This window comes from Pleurodeles waltl, chromosome 3_1 (genome assembly GCF_031143425.1).
Source record: "Pleurodeles waltl isolate 20211129_DDA chromosome 3_1, aPleWal1.hap1.20221129, whole genome shotgun sequence".
NCBI classification, from domain to species: domain Eukaryota; kingdom Metazoa; phylum Chordata; class Amphibia; order Caudata; family Salamandridae; genus Pleurodeles; species Pleurodeles waltl.
The window spans coordinates 1,911,315,632-1,911,337,152 of NC_090440.1; the positions used below are offsets into that span (position 1 = coordinate 1,911,315,632).

The 21,521-nt window shown below is 44.9% G+C and overlaps 1 protein-coding gene across 2 annotated transcripts in view; it reads right to left on the reverse strand.

Moving 5' to 3' along the window:
- The window catches only part of MYO1C (myosin IC), a 365,885-nt gene that overhangs the window by 321,255 nt on the left and 23,109 nt on the right, over positions 1-21,521 (reverse strand). The window lies entirely within an intron of this gene.

The following is a 21,521-nucleotide window of genomic DNA, read 5'->3' on the forward strand; positions in this document are numbered from 1 at the left end:
TGTTGAGAAGAGCGGAGGTTGAACGCTTGAATTGTGTGAAGAGCACCCTCACCATCAACCTGCACAGGAAGTGACATCACTTAATGCCTTATCCCTACGTCAATCAACTCTTCAGGGTGTCCCATCATTGGGGTCTCCCTAGTAAATGGGAGACACAGAAAAGGGTATCACCCGTTTGGGCAATCAGGGCCAGGAAGGGCATTGGGACAGGACCCCTATTCCACTGAAACCTTAATGGTAAGATAAAGTCATGTGCCTCACCCAGTACCCTATACTGCCAATACCCACAATTACACCCAGATCTAGATGACACAGACACTCAAGTAGCAGCAAACAAGCCCAACCTCAAACATCCCACTAACTACCACACATCTGCAAACTGCTGAACTCCCATTCCAACTCATGTTTATTAACACTCTCTCTGCAGTAATCCACAGACCAGAAATATTAGTCCTCATTACTTATCACAAGCGTGATGCCCTATTTTTTAATCACAGAAACATGGTTCACCCCCTCACCCTCGAAAATCTTAGACATCCTTCCTCCAACAGGCAACTGTACCCATTTCGCAGAATTCTCATATAATATGTCAGTGGCCTTGTTGTCACCTATAAGTCCTCTTAGTCCTGCACCCTTGATAACCGAGTAATACTCAACTATAGTGAGCTGCTGACATGCTATTTCCTACTTTCTGCAACTCCAACCACCATATGCATCTCATGTACAGGCCCCTGGGGCAGAACAGAGACTACCTCATGGGTGACTTCAATCTTCCAGACAATAGCAAAATTAACCTAAACAAGAGAAATTTGCTTCAACCTCATCAACACACTCAACGTGTACAACATGTCACAAAACCAACACGCTCCAAAGTCCACATCCTCAACCTTGTCTTCTCAACATCGACAATCAAGTGCAAACCACCCATACTCCTGGACTGGACCAACAACACTGCCATCCCTATCTCCTTGCAAAGCATCTACCAACAAACAGGTGAAGACAAAAGAGCAGACCACAACTTCAGAACTTTCAAAGACTTCTCCATAGATAACCTAATGCTTGAATTCATCTCTACCCTATCAACTCCACATCCGCTGCCAGCACACACTTCTAAACAACTTCAACACTTGTAAAACTATGCAAACATCCACACCACAAATAAAACATGCAAGTGCAAGCTAAAGCCTTCAGCACCCTAGCCTCTAAAGAATTTGCTGACAATAAACAATCTATTAGTAGACAAGAAAGAAAATGGAAGAAAAACACATTTACTGATGACCTTGTGTTACTGAAATCCCTTTATGCAACACACAAACAGCTCATCAAAGCAAAGTACTATTCCAACACCATCAATAAAGCCACCAACAGAAGCTGAACTTTTTTTTCTAGACAATCAAGCACTGCATCACCCCCTTGCCAGATCCATCTATTCTTCACTTCACAGAAAAGTGCAATGGCATGTGCCTCTTATTCAAAAATACAGAAGAACAGCACATTGACAACACCAAACCTGCTCATCTCTTATATGCACTCCTTCCTGTAGAATCCTGCAATGATCAGCCTTCAAAGCCTTCTCTCTTGCAGATCATGCCAACATACTCAACTCTCTCAGAACTATTTATGACAATGTCTTACCCTCGTCCTTCATCAAAGCTGTCTGGGGATGCTCTCTCAGCCCCGCTCACCATTGTCAATGCCACCCCTCACTCAAAGCATCTTTCCAGAAGTTCTCAAGACTGGCCAGAGGCTTCCAATTATTTATAGGAGAAAAATAAAATAAAATAAACCTACAGTAGGCCCTGCTGACTGCACTAACTTCCGGCCCATCAGTCACCTATCAGTCTTTGAAAAGATCATTGAAAAAGCATTCTATGTTCAACTTAAAGATCACATCAATGCCACCCATTTCCAGCACAACTAGCAATCTGGCTTCAGATCATGCTGCAGCATGGAGACTGCTACCAAACACATCTTAGACAACACCCGCTTGACCACAGATGAAGATAACATCTGCCTCCTGATATTGTTGGATCTCCTAGCTCGACCATCCCATTCTCTTATGCACACTGTAGTCCAAAATTGGATTCACTGGAAATGCCCTACACTGGTTCTCCACCTACTTTCCCAACTGATACCAGTTTGTTCACATGGGCACCTTCAGGTCTCAAAAGGTATCTATAACCTACAGGATCCATATTGTCTCCTGTCATCTTCAACCTCTACATAGAGTTGTTTGGTGCAGTACTCATAGATACCAGCAATAAGACCAACCAATATGCATATGATACCCAACTCTACTTAAAAGCCTACTCTGATATCCATTGCCTCGAACACAGTGTGCAGATTACCCAGACCTGGATGTGTAACGCCTACCTGAAGCTCAACCTCACCAAGAGAGAAGTCCTGCTATTTGCCAAGCACAACAAACAAGAAACAGTATAAACCTGGCTCAATTAATTGCACTTTTATGGCTTTGAAATTAAACTTTCCCAGAATATCAAGTCACTTCAATCGACCTTGGACACCAACCTCACCCTCATGGAACACACTGCCAAAAAAACACAAACACAACCTGATACCAGTTCTCCCTGCTCCACTGCATCCCAGACTTCACATTGCACCCCTTATAGGCATCATACATGCCATCATAGCATTTCTCATCCAAGGCCAGCAGAAATATGGCCACATCACCCTCATCCTAATGGAACTCCATTTGCTCCCCTTGGCGGACACACCATCATGAAAATCAGCAGCATCATAATTTTCAAAGCCATCCTGACATACACCCCTGCTTATCTTGCAGACAACCTCAGGGATATCCACTGCTAGGACACCCTCCAAATGCAGACTACGAAGTCTAAAAAGCAGAAAGAAAAGAGCATCAGACCTTTTCCATCTATGCACCCAGGAGCTAGATCACAATCCCTCTATCCATCAGGATGATCCCAACACTGATCCAACTTAGGAAAGACAAGAAGACACACTTTGTTAAAGAACATTACATTGCAATACATTAACCACCCACAACCCAGATACCACTTCTATCACTCGTTGAATTTTTATGCTGGTCTTTCACCCTGTACAGCACTCTGTTGCCTTTTTAAGCATAGGTTCATGCTATAAACATACAATTAATTGATATCGATATGTACAAACAACAGCAATGCAGTGGGGTAAACCAACATAAAATGTGCAAGGGTGCAGACACACCTGAAAAGTGGGAGAATATAGACCCTTTCAAGATAGGCAAAAGTGCTGACTGACCGAAGATGGGCCTGGGTGTACAGTGCCTGGGTGTACAGTGCCTGGGTGTACAGTGCCTCCCCTAAACCACTATCTCATGAAATGGGTGGAAAGTGTGTAGAAGGATGAATGACACGCTGATAGCACACAAATGAGAGATCATAAACAGGACACAGAGACAGAAGGTAAATTAATACCTAGTGATAAATCTGTTTATGTAGGGATGTTCTAAAGCGTTCCTGGACCATAATGCCATAGTGCATTTACAGTAAACTAAAAGAAAACAGAACAGAGATATGGATTGGAAAAAGAACTTCCACAAGCAGAAAACAGACAGACCTGTGAGATATGAAGCACTCAACAATAACATATACAAGTTTGAATTCAACAGAGGGAGTGTCTGATGACCAAACAAGAACTTCAGAATAAGACACCGAGAAAAGGGAAATTATTCAGGTTTTCATTTTGGGTGTCTCGTAACTAGCAGACGTGACTCCTTATTGCTATTTCTGAGCACTAGCCCACAGGCAGACACTGAACCAGTGAGTCATAAAACTGAGTAGTGACAGGTTCTCTTACCGATGTGGTGTGGTGCCTTTGGTTTATTCACAGCAGCAGGCAGCTTTAGAATTCCACCTCAGACCAGCAGGCAGCTTTAGAACTCTATTCCTGACAGACTGGAAATTCTAAAATTCTGCCTGAAACTAGATAGTATCAAACACACGAAAGGTGACGAGAGGAATGCTTGCAATAAACCTAACCACTGCCATCACTTAATTGTCAAGCCAAGTCCTCCTTGAGCCAAACCGAGACCTGTTTGAATTGGGTTGGAGCTCATGAGTCCCTTATGGTGTTGTGCCTACACAGCTTAACAGGTATGTAGTTGAAATAATTATAGCATACAGTAACAACGCTTACTGTGAGCTTAGGGTCATCCCATTGCTATTCACTGGTTGGATTTCTACTCTGAATAAGAGGCAATCAATTTATACTAGGTTTGTCTTACTCTGCTTATGTTTGCCTCTCCCCTAGCACATAGTTTCTTTAACCATCTTCATGACTGGACGACTATTACCCTTCCACTGGTTACATTCAGGGAACTACTTTTTACTTTTGGTTTTAGCACGCCATGGGACTGAATGTGTTTTATTACCATTTCCCTCGTTTGCTGCACTCCCATTAACAACCCCCTCCATCTTGTTCCCCCTCCAGCTCATGTGTTGCTTTTTCCACCCCTCCTTTGCCTTCTGGCTTACTTCTCTGCTGCTCCTCATCCCCCATTCCTTTTTAAAAAAAAAACTTTTTAGGAGGGTCTGGCAGCAGCAAATTGCGACCGGATCACTCTTTATGCAAAGGCACTTCTACTCACCGTTTACTTAACTTTTTATTTTAACAATCCAAGATACGTGTCCTACATCTTGGAAAGGTAAATTAATTGGAAAACAATCTGTCACTGCACATGCTTACGCATACATCATGACCTAGTGGCCAAAAGTCCTCACATGTGCACGCATCACGGCAGCCATTTTGGATTTTTTTTCCCCTTTTGTTGAACAGCATCAGCAAATTTAAAAGACCAGCCAAATGACTGGCTAACATCTTTTAAAGGCGAGACCTAAAGGCTTTGCTAAAGCTTATTCTTGCTGTAGTTGCTTTCTAGTGGTAAAAGGCTCAACTGTGTGCATCTAAGGGCCTTTAGGACTGAGATACCTGTTTACGGTGGTCCATGCTGGGCAGACAGACATTTGTGAAAGAAACTGCTTAAACCTAGAGCCAAAATGAAGAAGAGAGCACACAGGAACATTAGCGCCCCTAGTAATTGGCTCACATCCACATTCCCCCTACGAGAGCCTAATGTTGGCACTACTCTTGCACTAAAAGCTGGAAACAGACCGGCAAATTAGAGGACACATTATGTGCAAGTATGTATTAACAGTGAGGAAATGCCTGAAAGTTGTTTGAATTAGTACAGTGTAGTGTACATGTTAAATTTTGTAGCATAGGAGCATGTCACCTTGTATCTACTTCCGAGCGCGTGGCCTGATAAATACGGGCTATCTGTGAGTGTGTGAAGAACGATCGGGGAATGGAGTGAGATACAACTGATAGACGCGCATCACAATGGAAGGTTCATGGTGCAGCTACTGACTCAAAGACAAAAGGCAGACACTGCACATGTTTGTGATAAAAATAAAAAATTTAATTTAAAATAAAAAATGTAATTAAAAAAAAAAAATCACATGAGAAAACTACATCTAAGCAGTTGAAAACCTGAGAATGTGCACCGAATATCCATGCATGTTGCTAAAACAAAGAAAGCTGAGACTGGAGGAAGGTCCCAATGAGGTCCAGGGGTAGGGTGCATCACAACCTAAGTTGCTGGGGAATAGGGCATGAGTCCGTGAGCTCCTAGAACAAGGGGCATCATAACATAAGCTCCATGAACAGGAGGCATGAGACCCGGAGCTCCAGGAACAGGGGGCATGAGAACCTGAGCTCCAGGAACATTCTTAGCTGCATGAACAGGGGGCATCAGAACCTGAATGTAACGGCCATCAGAACATGAGTTCCAGGAACAAGGGGCATTAGAACATGAGCTCCATGAACAGGAGCCATAGGACCCCGAGTTGCAAGAGCAGATGGCATGAAAACCTGAGCTGCAGGCACAAGGGGCATCAGTACAGGCGGTCAAGGGACACAGGAGGCAAGAGAAATTCAGCACGAAGGAGGTATGAGAATCTGAGCATCAGGTACAGTAGAACATGAGCCACAAGAACAGATGGCATCAAGACTATAAGCTACAGGAACTAAGAGCGCTAGAAATAAGGGTGGGTGGAATGTTTCATTCTGCCTGCAGAATTGGCAGACTTTTGGTCACTCTGCATTACTCTTTAACATGGCATTCCGGCCAAATTATGCCAATTGCCACGTGGTGGAATTTCTTTCCAGGGAGGCTGCAGAAAATGCAAGCTGGCAAGCATGAGCGGGATTGGCATTCCCTAGAGAATTTCTAACGCAGGCAGTCGCAGTGAGAAGGCTGCTACTCAAGTAGATTTTTTACTTGAGCTGCAGCAAAATCACCTTGAACGACCATGCGCTCTAGCACAAGCATACAGCTGTTTGCACTGATTTTTCAGCGTTGCTCACACTACCAACGCTAAATTGCAGCGCGAGCTGCGGATTTTCTGCCAGTTAACAGAACTCCATGGAGTCTCAAGGAGAATTTATATAACTCTGTGGAATTCCGCAGAGTGAAACTCAGACAGCTCTGACCACCCCTAGTCAGAGCATGAGCTCCAGGTGCAAGTGTGTTCCCTGAACAGAATGTATCAGAAGCTGAGGTCCAGGAGCATCAGAACATGAGGTCCAGTGCCATGGAGCATCACAGCCTGAGTTCCAAGAAGAAAAGGCATCAGAAGCGGAGCTCCGGGGGAAAGAGGCATCAGACCATAAGTTCCATGAAGAGGGAGCATTATAACTTGAGCTTCATAAATAGGGGTCTTGAAAACCTGAGCTCAGTAGTGAAGGGGGGCTTGAGAACCTGATATGCATTAACAGAACAGTTGACACGACAGCATGAGCTCCAGGAGCAGGGGCCACACAAACCTTAGCCCCGGGAACAAAGGTCATCAAATACAGAGCTGTGGGAACACGAGCCATCAGAACATGAGCTCCAGAAAGGAGAGTGGGAGGGAGAATATAAGAACCTGAGACCAAGAAACACGGAGCTCCAGGGAAACAGGGAGCTCCAGGAACACAGGGCATCAGAACCTGAGATACAGGAAGATGGGACATGAGAATCTGAAAGAGGCACAAAGATAAACACTTCCTCCACCCCTCTGTGATATTAATTTGATTCATATTTTCTACAGTTTGACATTCTTATTCCTATGTCTCTCTTTAACACTTTCTAAATCTATTTAAATCTATTTGCCACATGGTGCTCGGTTCCATTTCAACATACCATAGTTCAACGCACACCAATAGTGTTGTTCAAGTTCCTCCTGCCTAAGTTCTCTGCCTCCCTGGCATACCCTTACTCGAAGATCCATACCCCACCATAAGACCTAGGTTCACCAAATTACTGGTGAGGCCCAGTTCATATGAGCTGTTCCTTGGAGAGGTGAGATGACAAGCGTGCCTCGCAGGATGCCTTTATGCACAAGGATGATGATGGCGTATGGAAAAGATGCCAGAATGAAAGAACTCATTCTAAATCAAGGCTTAGAAAAAAAGCAACTTGTGTATTGATTGTGTAGCACCAACACAACCGTGCTGGACACCCCTGCTTACCATCCTTTAAACCCCAACAGCAAGGACTGCGCCCAAAAAAAAAACAGGAGAGAAAAAAATGAGAATAGGCAATCTGAATCAATGTCACTTCATCATATAGATGGATGTTGCAACCTGATGATACCCTGCTTTACAGTCATAGATGAGGTAAAAACTTAGAGATGAGTATTATATATGCATGTAAATGAGGGATGGCTTGGAATTGCAGAATCGTGTGTCTCTTACACCCCACCTCGGCCCTCTTTATCAATGCTGATCACTTTTACACACCCGTCACTTGCCTCTGTAAAAGAACCTTTCTGGCAATGTCTGAGCCTTGCACACGTGCAGCCAAAAAAACAATGTGTAAAGACCGGGCCCGACGGATCGGCCATTATAAAATATTAGTGGTTCCCAAGCCCCACAAGCCTTTCTAACCTGGTGCCCATGTACCCTGCCCTTACTCACTGTACCCGCAGTGCGCCCATCTCTTCTCTTGCCTCTGTCTGGGTTACATTCCTTCCGTAGGTGCCTCCATGACCACTTCTCTTGACTTTATTGATCAACCGCATTTGCCTATTTGTGCCACGAGGGACGTGCACAGCAGCAGCTTTTAGCGCAGTCAGCACTGTGACTGGCGTTATCACACGTCCCCAGACGGAGAGTTACACAAAGAGTTCACGAACTGATCCTCTAGGTTACACGTGCACGGGAGGCCTCTTCTGCACTGGGCCTGCGGGTGCGTTCAGGCTGAAGTGGGGCGGGAGTGCGCAGAGGTTTTATATAAATTAATGCAAATAATCTGAATGTGCGCTTGAACGAGCACCAGGGGGTGAAAATCCTGGCTTTGTAAGCAAAGGAGTAGCAAGAGAAATAAAATAGCCCCCACACAAACACAGACTTGATCGGTATGGCTGCCACCGAGTAACTGAGCTAAGCATACAATCCCAACCCTTTCAAGGATGGTCTGCAGGGATTGTTCCCCGAGGAACGTGTCCTCCCTCCTTCTTTTATTACTCTTGTTGTTCTTTTTCTTTTCAAGTTTCTTCCCTTATATGCTTTCTTCCTTCCTCCCTTTTGCGTTCTCTCGCTTACATTTTCTTTACAATTTTCATCATTTCTCTTTCCCTCTGTAAGCATGTTTTGTTACTTTGCCGCCGTTTGTCTTTCCCCACACGTGGTGTATTTTTTCACATTATATCTTATTTCTTGCAGTGTTTTTTCTTAATTTCTGGCCTGCAAACTAGAAGTTACAGTTCCATTTAAAGAAACGCCATTTTAAAAAAAAGTAATCTTTCTAGCGACACCCCCGCTAAAGATCATGAAGCGTCCACTCCCCGTCGCCCTGGTCTGTAGGGCTACACCAAGAAAGCACCAGAAAAGAACCTGGAATAATTTGCCGCACTTACAAAGATGATTTACTGAATTGTGCTCAAGAATGAGTGGGAGGGTCATAGTCTTTGCAATGCCAGGTAAAGGGTGGATACTTAGAGCACTATGGACCCTAAAAGGTCATGACAGACGAAGGAGTTGGAGATAATCCAACCCACTGTGAACACCGTGACCAGCTTGGATCCCAAAGGCACCAGTTCTTAAAATCACATTACTCAGTTAAGACTTGGTGACAATGGCGGTCCGCCGGTCCCTCTGCCATACAATTCCCTGCCCATCCTGTTCCACCCAGGCTGGATGGGCGAGGTAGGGATAAAACCTGCTCAGTCAGCAACTCACAGAACTATCTCCCGCCAGATCCAATGAGCACTAGACGCATGCGTGGGCATTACGTGTGTTACAATTATATCTATCTGGCATGAGCTGCGAATGCGGAGCAAATGCTGTGAGCTAGTGAAAGGAGTCCCTTTTACGTCCTGTTTTGCCTGCTCTTCATCTTCAATGCGTCTATTTCTGATCCTTTTTCTTGGCGCTTTCTAGCAGCTTCGGTCACATTAAGCGTTAAATTAGCAAATAACATGACATATTATCATGTTTCGTGGTGGTTCTCTGGAGGTGGGCAAGTCACCAAAGCTAGAGCCAGAAGCCTGACACTGACTCATCTAGAGGTCCTCTTTTAACCACTAACCCAAAACAAGACGAGCTTTCGCAGGAGGCATGGGGCCTAATGGCTACAGCTGCAGACCGTGAAACATGGAGAAAGAACCAGGCTCAAATCCTAGTCTCTGCAATCCTGTGAGTCCTGGAAAATCTCCTGGCTCCAGGAAAAAAGGCTCCAGGAAAAACGTGTAAAGTAGTGTGTGTCTGTTGTGAAGCTTTCTTATGTCCTTGGGCAAGGTTCGCTCTATACAAAAATAAAATGTCCGTTCTGCTTGCCGCCTACGCTCTAATCTCATCCTCCAAAGCATTATTATTTGATATCAGAAAGAGATAACCATCCAAAGCCTTAATTACACAATGTGAAACTGGGAAATATGGGATCAATCCCGACTTCCTACTTGACCAAATTGTGAGAGTCTAGGCAAGTACTTTATTCAGTCTCTTTTTTGTTCATTTGTATACAGAGCACTTTCAAAAACATTAGTTTGGGGTATGCACTCTACTAAAACCTCTTTGTTAAATAGCCTATAATGTTTACCAATGTATATTAAGAATCTTGGCCACTTATAGTGTAAACATGACAACTGACTTGCCTCTTAGTTCTGTAATAGCATTGTCATTAGAGTAGAGGTAGGAATGTTTCTCAGTGCATCTTTAAAAACTCTCGCTAATAAATACTTCTCAATGCAAAGGTACAATCTGACATACTAAGATGAAAAGCTTCGGTGAGTTAAAGAAATATACTTTTTTAATTTTGAAGACACGTAATAATATTCTAACATTATGATTGTTGCACAATTTACATGACAAATATTTTAGGGCTCGGCTCGTGCATGGGCTCTTGGAGCCAGAGCCTAGGTTTGGCTCGGTCGGCTCTTCCTGTTAATTGTTGGGACGCACAACTGTGACTCCCACCTCTACTTTCCCTCGCACTCCCCACCTTTTGCTTTTACATTTTAAGACCTAAGCAACTTAATGATGTTGGAACTAAAGTTAGCCAACAAAAGGTTGTTGAATCTGGAGTTGGAGTATTTAATAATGCGGTCAAGAGAGGCAAATGTTTGTGAAACCTCCGCTCCACACTATCCGTGCAGGCCGCACAGCCAGCTCCCCCGGCATTCCCTGACCCCGTCCATCTTTGGTATTTTTAGCTCCGCCTCTTGCCATCTGCTGGCCTCGCGCCCCTGCACGCTGGTGCAAGCTCGTGCTCTCCTGTCAGTTCCTTGCCTCCTCCATCCCGCAGTCTGACAGGGCACAGAAATGCTCTAATTGTGTCTTCTGGGAAAGGCATTTGGGGAATGCAGTTTCAGCAGAGGGCGGTGGTCTGCCCACGGGGGGGGGAGGGAGCCTCCAAGCGGCCATTCTTCTAACTCCCTACACTGCCAGGGGCTTCCAAGAGCCCAGGGTACCCGTCAGGCTGGCACACCGGCTGAGAACACGCCACGCCCCAGCTGAAACCCCTTGCCATCCCCAGCAGCCATCTTTCTCACGTACAACAACTGGAGGCGGGGCCGGGGAGGAGCTGCCTTCGGGTCTGAAAGTAAAGAACCGGTTTGCAGAGCCATGGTTGTATTGCAGGAAAAGTGCAAGCCCTGCCTCCCAGCGCTGCAGAACAAACTACAAGCCAGTGACCTAATCCTCGAGAGAGAGACTGGCAGCCGGCGTGACTGCGTCTGCTCTCGGGCATGAACAGAGACAGGCACCCCTCTTGTCACCACACACTGGGTGTGGGGCCTGCTTCCCTCAACACACACCAAACACAGCTAAAGTGCATGTTTTCACACTCCAAAAGCAGCTAAATGGCATGCTTGCCTCACACACAAACTAGATACATAAGCCATACATGATTCCTCACAGGCAGGTGCAGCCGTGGATATGTCATTGTACCTCTACCCGCTCCCCAAACACCTTCCACCGTCCACCCTCCACCCGACGCACACACGTAGGGCGCGCAGACACAGCACACACAGGTACAGTGCAAGAAAGCAGATATGCAAACTTCCTTAGCAAACAGAAACAAGACAGCAGCAAGGCAGCGACTGTGCAGGACTCTCCTTCTCAGGACAGGCAGACACACACACACGCGCGACAGACGGTGCTGCAACGGGGGCTGCACGGACACAGACACGGGAACATGAAAGGAAGCAACGTCAGCAGGGCGGCACCAGTGCCGGCTTCCTTTATAGAGGGAAAGAGCTATGTGACAAGAGAACTAACAGTCCAGTCCCTCTCTCGCCCCTCCTGGTTGTTGTGAAGGAAGTTCCTAGACAGAAAACATTTGCGTGCGTTCCATCTCGGGCCCTCCCCTCACTCCGTGTCCTAGCTCTCATTAAGACAAGGACGCACGCATCGTCACGGGACCCTGTTCATCGCCTCTGTACTGTCACAATAGAACCCCTCTGTCTACCACTGCCAAGTAGTCGGCCGAGTATTTAATCCCCCTCAGAGCTTCGTTTTCTGTCTTTCATATGTTGGAGAGCGCTGGCAATCAAGCTGTGGCCTCAAGCAGGACACACTCAAGACTTCCAACTAGTTAAACCTAACAATTAGGTACTTTCAGGAAACTACTTTCCTGGCTTTTTGCTAAGCAGCAGGGAGACGTTTTGGGGCTCTGCTACCAGAGCCTCGACTTGAAAAATACAAGCACTGACAGAGCCCAAAGATGTGACTAGCATTTTGAACCTTCACTAACACATTAGAGAAAGCCTGCAGTAGTGGAAAAAAGATAGGTGTCGATATACAATTCACCTATAACATAAAAATGTAATGTTTCATGGGTCACTGTACATTTGAGATGTAAAATAATCCATCAAGCATTACAATGCAAGCACTCCTTCGGAGGTGGAATATTATCAAACGGCCATTAGCAGAAGGTGCAAGAGCGATACTCCTCTGGGTGAAGGCAAAACCAACTTTAAAATATACATAAAGAATTGGTTACAATAGGTAAAACAAATATGCTGTCAAGCCAGACCTAAAAATTAACACAGACTCTGTTCTTTCCTTAGGGGCAGAAACACACTTCCTGGTTGTTCTCACTGACGATACGCCTGCGTTGAAAGTAGACGTAATCTGCCCTCTAGTATAACCAGCCTCTCCCTAGCCTTTTCAATCTATGTAGTTTTATAAGCATATGTATGGAAAATCCATCTCAACCAGTTTACAAACGTGTTTAAACGGCATATGAAATACCCTGATTTGTACACATAACAAATAGGCTTAGGGAATTCAATCTAATGATACCACGAAAAAGGAGGACGAGTGGTTTCAGGATGGGTTTTAAAATCAGTAAGACTATTTCTGGTTGGACAAACATTCTGAAAATGGCAGCAGAGCGCTTGTCAAAAGGAACTTAAGAGGGCCATCAAGTGGATAATGTCAAAACCCAAGCCAAATCATCAAACAAGGGACCATTCTGGAATGCTTATTGTTGGTCATTGTTACAGATGCTGACTGGGCAGAGAGTAATAATTTGTCCCTCCACACTGGATGGAACCTTTATAGAAGGCAGAAGAAGGATGGTAAAAAGGTGACAGCACATCAAACTAAAACATACATGGTACTAATCTGCTCCTCAAGGTGACAATAACAAGAGGAAACCACATAACAGAAAAAAGTGCAGGGAAATATTCTTAATTCTGAAAATTTAATTTCGGAACAATATCAATTGACTTGTCTTTCTGCACAAGTTCACCAATGTTTGAAGAGTGCCAAGCTGCAGTAAGTTGTAATTTTCACATCTGGAGCTGGATCACTCGCAAAAGCATGAAAGAGTAAAACGTGCATTTTATGATCAGAGAAATAAGCCAGCCAACTCCTGGCGGAGTGAGTAAATAAGAAACAGATTCAGATTGAATAGTCTTAGAGCTATATTTAACTCGCTAAGGGGCATCCACACTGATAATGTATAAATAGGATTCATCCTTCCAATTTTAGCAGCCCCTTATTCAAGTAGGAACTTGCATAGGAGCAAACGGGGCAGGACTCCCATCTTGTAAGAAATTCAGTATTCCCAAACTGATCAGATACGCGATACGCATTGCTCAAACCTATCACTCTGAAACAGATGTCTCCACAGTGCCATTAAAAACAAACCAAGCAGCCTATGTGCTTGCCCTCTGAAAATCGAGGTATTTGAGCATGCCCGCCTTGGCCCTCCATAGCGCATACAGGTTTTTCCTATCTCAGGGCCAAGTGCCTGGCTAGGCATCAATCCTATCAGCAACACATAGCCTTGTTAAAAGATACCAACGGAGCGACTGCTCAGTTACTCCCTAGGGCTCCCTGGTAGGGTAGATTTCCTTTCCCTTTTCTCAGATCATTTAGGGAAATTAAACAAGTAATTTGAAAATTGAAATGTGCTACGGGTTGCTGGCTTCTAGTTTTGATAAACATAAAAAAAGGATTTGGTAGGGCAGAATGGCCATTACTGTTTGGACCTTGAAGGAACAAAACTGATTACAAGCAGGACATAGCGATAACTACGTCTTCAGTGTCATCCAAACCCAAACAGAGCCGGTCAAGGTTTTAGAAAACACGTCATTTTAGCAATATCATGGGCACAAAATATCTTGTGGGAAAATTACTGAATTCCGATCACGGGCAGGCGTATCAGATTCCTATTCCAGTCTGAAAAGATGCTCTACATTGTAAATACACTTTAATTGGTATAGAACACTTTGCAAACATTACCTCAGCAACAAGGAACTTGAAGACAAGTTATAATTAGAGATCAGGCAAGTACAAAAACACCTGAAAAAGTGAGGTTGGTGCCTGGCTACAGAAGCGTTTGAACTGGGAAGCGCTGAAATAGCACATGAGGTGTGTGCAGGTGATGGTATAGGTGTGTGCAGGTGATGGTATAGGTGTGTGCAGGTGATGGTATAGGTGTGTGCAGGTGATGGTATAGGTGTGTGCAGGTGATGGTATAGGTGTGTGCAGGTGGAAGTGTTGAGTATGTGTGAGAACAGGGAGGGCTGAAGCACATCAGAGTGAAAGTCTTGCAGTGTGAGGAGAAAGACTGTGCCACAACTCCTGGGCGGTAACCGGAGGTGGAAGAAGAAATAGCTAGCATTAGTACAGCAGGTGAAATGGTACAGTAATCACAGATATGGGGTGTGGGGGTGAGGGGGGTGAGGGGATCTGCCTGCAACATAACTGTGGCTGCCTCTGCTACTCAGATCGGGTTTGGAGATTTCCATTTCCTTCCTGGCATTAGAGCCCACAGCATCCTTTTTACGTCACCAAGAAACATCAGAACATCGTCGGTCTACCGGACCCTTTCACCTGGTCTTGGAGATGGTCCTGGATGCTGGCACCAGTGGAGTGGAGGGTGTATTTGGAACGATGGGCTTTCTGCATGACTGGAATGTCTTTGGGATCAGTGCTCTTACTGCTATTACATCACCTTTCTATCCTACTGTCCTATCAGTAAGGCCCTGTCCTAGGTAACACCTTCTAATAGTGCAGTACTAATGAAGGTACCACACTCCACATCTCTCCACAATCACGCTGCTGCACAGTTCAGCTCTACTTCCTGGCACCTCCACATCTAAGTACTGCACCTATCCTCTGCTTTGTGTATGTCTACAGTCACAGGGACCCCCGAAACCTCGAGGTCATATTCCATTCACATACTCATCCACTGTCATACGTATGGGGTTCTGGACATAATCTCCATGCTAGCACTATTACAAAGGTAACATTTCTTTAGTGGAAGGGATAGAGGAAAATTCCACTAAAAAATGAAAGCCTCCAGCAATTTGTAGGGTAGTTGCGATTAAGAAAAACTGCACATGGAAAGCCGAGAAGCCCCCAATGAATATTTTAGATTGTTTTGGCATCAACAGTAAGTATCTAGCTTGCACCTAGTGGATTTGCTGGCTTGCAACTGGATGTCTGTTAGTTTACCTCAACTGCACTGTTGGAGGTAAAAGGTGTGCTGTGATCATGTTTTTGTGGTTGAAGGCTCCTACACTATCAATCCACTTTATCTTTTTAGAACCATGAGCATAGTGTTAGGAAGTACAATGTGAGGAAAAGAGGTTCAGATGCAGTAACATTAATCAAGTGTAAGAATGCCACTGTTGGGGCGGGGGGTCTTCTGCACGGCTCTGGAGAGCATGCTTCCCTGCCCTGGGTTGATCTGGCAAGTCACGGGCAAGTCGCTGCAGTACTTGTGATCTTTACCTCAGTGAACACGACAATCATGCATGTCCACTGAGGATCTCCATGTTTACATAAATTGAAACCCTAGAGCTTAGCTCCTAGGTGAAGGGGTCGTGCATAGTGCAGCCCCCTCTACTGAGAGTGGCTACTGTCCCCTCTACACGGGGCTGTGGCAGTATGCCAGTGGTGGCAGCATTAGTCTACAGCCCAGGCTACCTGCACACTTTAGGAGGAGCGGTGTACAAACTCCTTCCTGGTAAAGCCAGGGCAGTCTCCCTTACCTTCTTTTTTCCTCTGTCATATGTGTTTTGAGAGCCAGTGGGTTCAGCGAGTGAGGATGCCAAGCCATTGCGTTTATTGTGAGCTGACCTGATATCTGTCCTGCTGGATATTCCAACATCCCAGTGTCCCCCCTTGACCATTGCAGAAGCTAGGTGAGCTAGGATAAGCATTAGCTCTTACCTGTATTTAACTAACACTCCCTCTGATGTGACAACTCCTTTCCTTTCTGCTGGGTGATGGTCAGGGCCACCTGGTCGGAGTTAATTAAAGTTCGTCTCTGGGGGACAGCAGAACAGGAACCAAGAGAATGGGAGGGTGCCCCCCTCACCCAGGACCTATAATTCAGTGAACATACAGGAAATAAGACCCAAGATCGGAGGGACACCCGGGGTGCAAAAGCAACAGACCTCCTGATTGGATTAGCCTATCAAGTAGAGAATGACGAAAGCTGGAGGTCATCTGACACTTGGTTGTCCAAGGCTGTTCTCCTTTTCTCACAAGGTAGAGTGGATTGGATTGCCATTCTTCCAGACCAGAACTGGGTTAAACTTGAGAAGGTGTCTCCGTGAAGGATTATTGATGAAAGGAACTTGCCAGTCTGACAGAAGGAGCGGAGCTTCAGCTCATCAGGTGGTATACCAGCACAGAACAAGCTGTGAGGCTTGTGGTGGCTATTGGTGCTTTGGAACACAAGGAGACTACAGACAGCTTCTCAAGATAAGGGAACTTGCTAAACATCAACAGTGAGGGAAGCTCCATATTGTCCCCAATAGTGAGACTGCTTTTGCCTCTGACTCCTCCCCGTGCTGTGGGAGCCTGCGGTGCTTCCAGGTACCATCCTTAGCTATGGGGAGAGTCCCCAGCTGAACAACATACCAATTGAATCCTTGGTCGCTGTCTCAGGACCTGCATAGTCTCCAGCTTTGTTCTTGCTTGTCATGCAGCAGAAGCGCGTAGCACTGTCCCCATGGATGCCCTTCTACTAGACACTCTATTCTGCAACTAGTGGGCTCTTTTCTGTCATCTGAGGATATCAGTGTGGACTTGCACCCTGGCCAGGCACTACCCTCAGTGGCTTCTGCACTAGTGGGACTCCAGTAACAGTGCCAAGACAAAAGGCACCCCCGTAACTAGAGTGGTGTCCTCGCCAAGGAAGGGTAAGCACTTCTGTTGCTTTGGGTGGTGGGCCAGGAACATTTGGTTTCATATCTTAGCTTTAAAAAGTAACCCTGTGCAACAAGGTCTGTATAATGCAATGTCAATTTTGTTTTTATAGTTCTTAGCATCTAGGACACTATAATTGTGTTTGGAGTCAGAACTCTGGTTGTAGAAACACCTGTTTTTCACTGTGTATCTTACCTTCATAAGCAGCATATTTTTCTTGTGTGTATTAAATTAATTTTCTTTTACAATTAAAGCACTGACTAGATATACCCTTGTTTTTTCACTCAATCAACATGCAGCCAAAAATAAATGCTTCCTTTACAAATCTAGAGTGTTGCCTGAAAACACTGATCACCCTAAAGGCTTGATGGAAAAGAAGCCTTTGGTGAGTTTTCAGAAAACTATGGGACATTTAATTAATAATATATGTTGCACATTGTTTCAACGGGGGTGTAGACATGCAGAATGGAACATTTACAAACGCACAGAAAAAATATTTTGACAATACATAAGGGCAAGATATTGCGTACATTCAAAACTAAAAAACATTCTTCCTTCCCAGACATTATAAGGATCGCCTTTCTTGAATTCTGGTTAATAAAGCATGCAGCATTACTAGGCCACATGTAGGCGTTAGGAAGATCAGTGGTCACTAGCAGTGTCCAAGGCAAATTACCCAACTATACAGGATGCCATAACTAGACTACACACATATATCCCTAAAGGATTTATTTTCCCCATCCCACCTTCCTTGTCGACGTGGTGGAGCGTTAGGTAAACAATCAATATATAAATCTATCTGTAAAACAACAAGAAAAATAGGTTCAGAAAGATAAACTGAAATTATGGAACTTTAATCAAACTTTACACTTCGAAAGGTAGCATTTCAGACCTTGAGTACATGATGAAGCCATTACCCCGTTGTTTTACTATATCCCAATGTGAAACCCTTTTCCTCACGCTTCGAGGAGCCTGGAGGAGAGGACTCTCAAATCTGGATTAAACTGTGCCACTAGATGTTGAAGGCTGGGATAGATCTGGGGAGGAAAAGGTGATGGTTACCAAGTTTAGACGTCAATTTTTAGGCGGATCCTAGCCACTGACTATGCTTTATGCTTAATTTGTAAAAAGAAAAAAAAAGTGCCGGTGCCCAATGTTTTGTGTTAAGATCCCACAGCTGGCACTGCTGAGTGCTGGGGTTGCCAAATACCATGGGCCTCATTATGAGTTTGGAGGGCGGCAGAGGCCGCCTGTGCAGCCTGAACACCGCCAGCCCTATTAAGAGTTCACCGCAGGGCCTGCGGTGAACAGGGACTTAACATTGACGCCGGCTCCTAATGGAGCAGGCTCCAATGTGGAGGTGCGGCGGGTGCAGCAGCACGCATCGTGCATTCCACTGCCCGTAATTCAGGCAGTGGAATGCGCAACGGGGCTGTGCATGGGGACCTCTGCACGTGCCAAGTGCATGGGCAGCGCAGGAGCCCACATTCTGCCAGCCTTTCCACGGCGAAAGGCTGTCAGTATGGGGACTCGTAATCCCTAGGGCAGCGGTGCTTGCAGCGCTGTCCTGGTGGATTACAACCGCCCGGTTCGCCAGGCTGCCGCTACTATAGGTCTGGCTGTCTGATGATTGCCAGACTCATAATGAGGCCCCAGGTATCTAGTCTTATTTCCACCTTATGCCTCTTAAATTCACCGCCATACACTCCTTGCCCCTTTATCTCACTCTTGCAGGTCATTTTTGACCCCAGCTTTCTCCCTCTGTCACTGTTTTTCCAGGTTTATCCCCCTCTTTCTTTACCCTTTTTCTGCCTCTCTCTCTGTAGTTGATGGTCAAAGTCTGATAAAAAGTAAATCCTGGTCCCCAAAAATACGTTCTGGTGGACCCCACCTATAACCAACAGCTCAAATTAAGCACCATCTGTACCCCAAGAAACTCTGATAAGTAGCAGACAACTCAGTTTCCAATAAAGAGTGGAGATCAGGCAACTGTATCCTTTAAAACTCACTTTGCAACTTTCCTTGAGAAATTATGCTTCACTTTGTAAGAATACAGATGAGAATTAGGTGATCAGTGTCAGCTGGTGTGCATTGAAGTGATTTTAAGTACTGAGTCCATAGGTGTTTAGCTAATCATATCTCTGTTAATAATGAACACTGCCGTAGCACGTGGGGAGGGGGGTTTCAGGTCGAAAAACAAACCAAACAAAATCTGCAGTCCTACTGTCAGTGAGACATATAGAAGAACAATACCTCTGTTAAAATTTCTATCAGCTGCAAAACAGGTAGGACCATTAATTACAAGTTGGGAACCTGAATTGTCCCCTGCCCTGCTTTGGTGTTGCCAGTGGTAAGACTGAGTCAAAAGAAGTGGTCTAAAGACATTATAAATCCTACCTGATGGCAGCAGGTAGAAGCATGGGTCGCCTCGGTAATACAGACCTTTGGGCCTTTCAGTGGCAGGAACTTGTCTTTCTATAAAGTCTATTAGAACATTGGAATGTTGAGAGCTCCACTGAAGACAATGGAGTGACTTCGGGCTTATAATGGCTGGTATAAGACCTCTGCTCCAATATTCCAATGCTTGTTTTCGTGTTTCTCACTACATAATTCCAAACATTCTACCCTTAATGGGTGGAATGTTCTAATATCCTTATAGCTCTTCTGCCTTGGACTATAGTAGTTGTTAAAGGCCCTCTACCTTGTTATAGGCCAGAGCCACAGACGAGGGTCTATAACTGACGTGCGAGGCCTTTAACAACCAGTATAGCCCAAGGCAGCAGGCTATAAGGCGATATTAAAGCACTGGAACGTAGTGAGCTCAGTGAAGACAATGGAGTTGGTTTGGGCTTATAGTGGCTGGTATAAGCCTTCAGCTCCAACATAGCAATGTCTGTCATTGTGTTTCTACCTTTTTAGTTTATAACATTCTACCCTTAATGGGTGGAATGTTATAATAGCTTTACAGCCCTTCTGCCACGGGCTATATTGGTTGCTGAAGGCCCTCACCCTTGTTATAGCACCCCACATGTATCACGGGCCTATAACTCGGGATCAGGAGATTAACAACAGGGATAGCCGTCGGCCGCGAGCCATGAGGCTATAGTGTGGAATGTAATAGGCTTACCCACGACCTGATGCTTCCCGATTGGACTCAGGTGCCTGAAATTTTGTGCTAAAAAAATCGAATATTCCTAGCCATACAACTAAATGTCAAGTTTTGTTTATCATAGAATGTACTCAGGCTGGGCTGCTAGCCCAAAATGTAGATATTTTTGTTCCACTTTAATTGACTTCTTCACATTTCTGGAGACGAATGGAAAGAAAAGTTCAAGGGTCAGTTTTCATGAAAGGAGGACAGAAATGACTCATTTCCATACACGGAGTCACTTGGTTATTCCAGTCCCGCAAAGTTTCACCGCAGTGCGTAATACAACAAGCTTTGACAGTGAGTAGGGTTGGCTTTGTGTAGTGGTTGCACACGGAAACACATGGGAACACATGCACACAGAGTGTACACCCATGCCAACAGATCAAGCCACTCACAGACACCGATTTTCCTAAAGTCCAGCAAACATGCAGGAGCCCGTGCAGGCTGAACACTAAATATACAGGCATCAGTGAACAAAAACCAACAGTCGTATGTAACCCTATTCAACAGGGAACACGCGGTCATCCCCTTCAGGCGAGTACAAGTTGCTATGCAACCCATCAGAAAAACAGGGGGTGATATGCCTCTGAGAGGGCTGGGTAATGTGCCCCAGAGGAGCACCGGGTGACATCAACAGGGATGATCTGGGTGAAGGGAGCACAGGGCTTTATGGATTATAGGTGAATAGGGTGCTGTGGCATGGGGGGTTCACAGGGTAATGTATAACAGGGAGGAGTTGTTTACGGGCTCACTGTTATGCGTGACATCTTCAACAGGTTCTGGTTTTTTTTCTGGTTGGAGGAATTTACTTGCTGAGATTTTTTAGCCTACACCGCTAGTAGTAAAACCAAAGCTACAGGTCCCAGAATGCAAAGTTAATCTTGCAAAAAAGTATGATATGGAAGCTATGGTCTGGCATGTAAAAAAAAAAAAAAAAAAAAAAAAATTATACATTTATTATGGTCATGCAAACTGTTTTCCAGCCTGTTTCTTCATGTGAAAAAGAAATGCAATTTAATGCTTGCAATGGTAGGTACAAAAAAAAAATATATAAGACTCGCTAAACCTTTGGTTCCTCAAATGATTTCTGCCAGGACTGCATGTCTTTTCTACCATCATCAAATCAATGAAAACATCAAATGTTATAGAAAGAATATAACAACAACAACATACATGCCAACATTTCAAA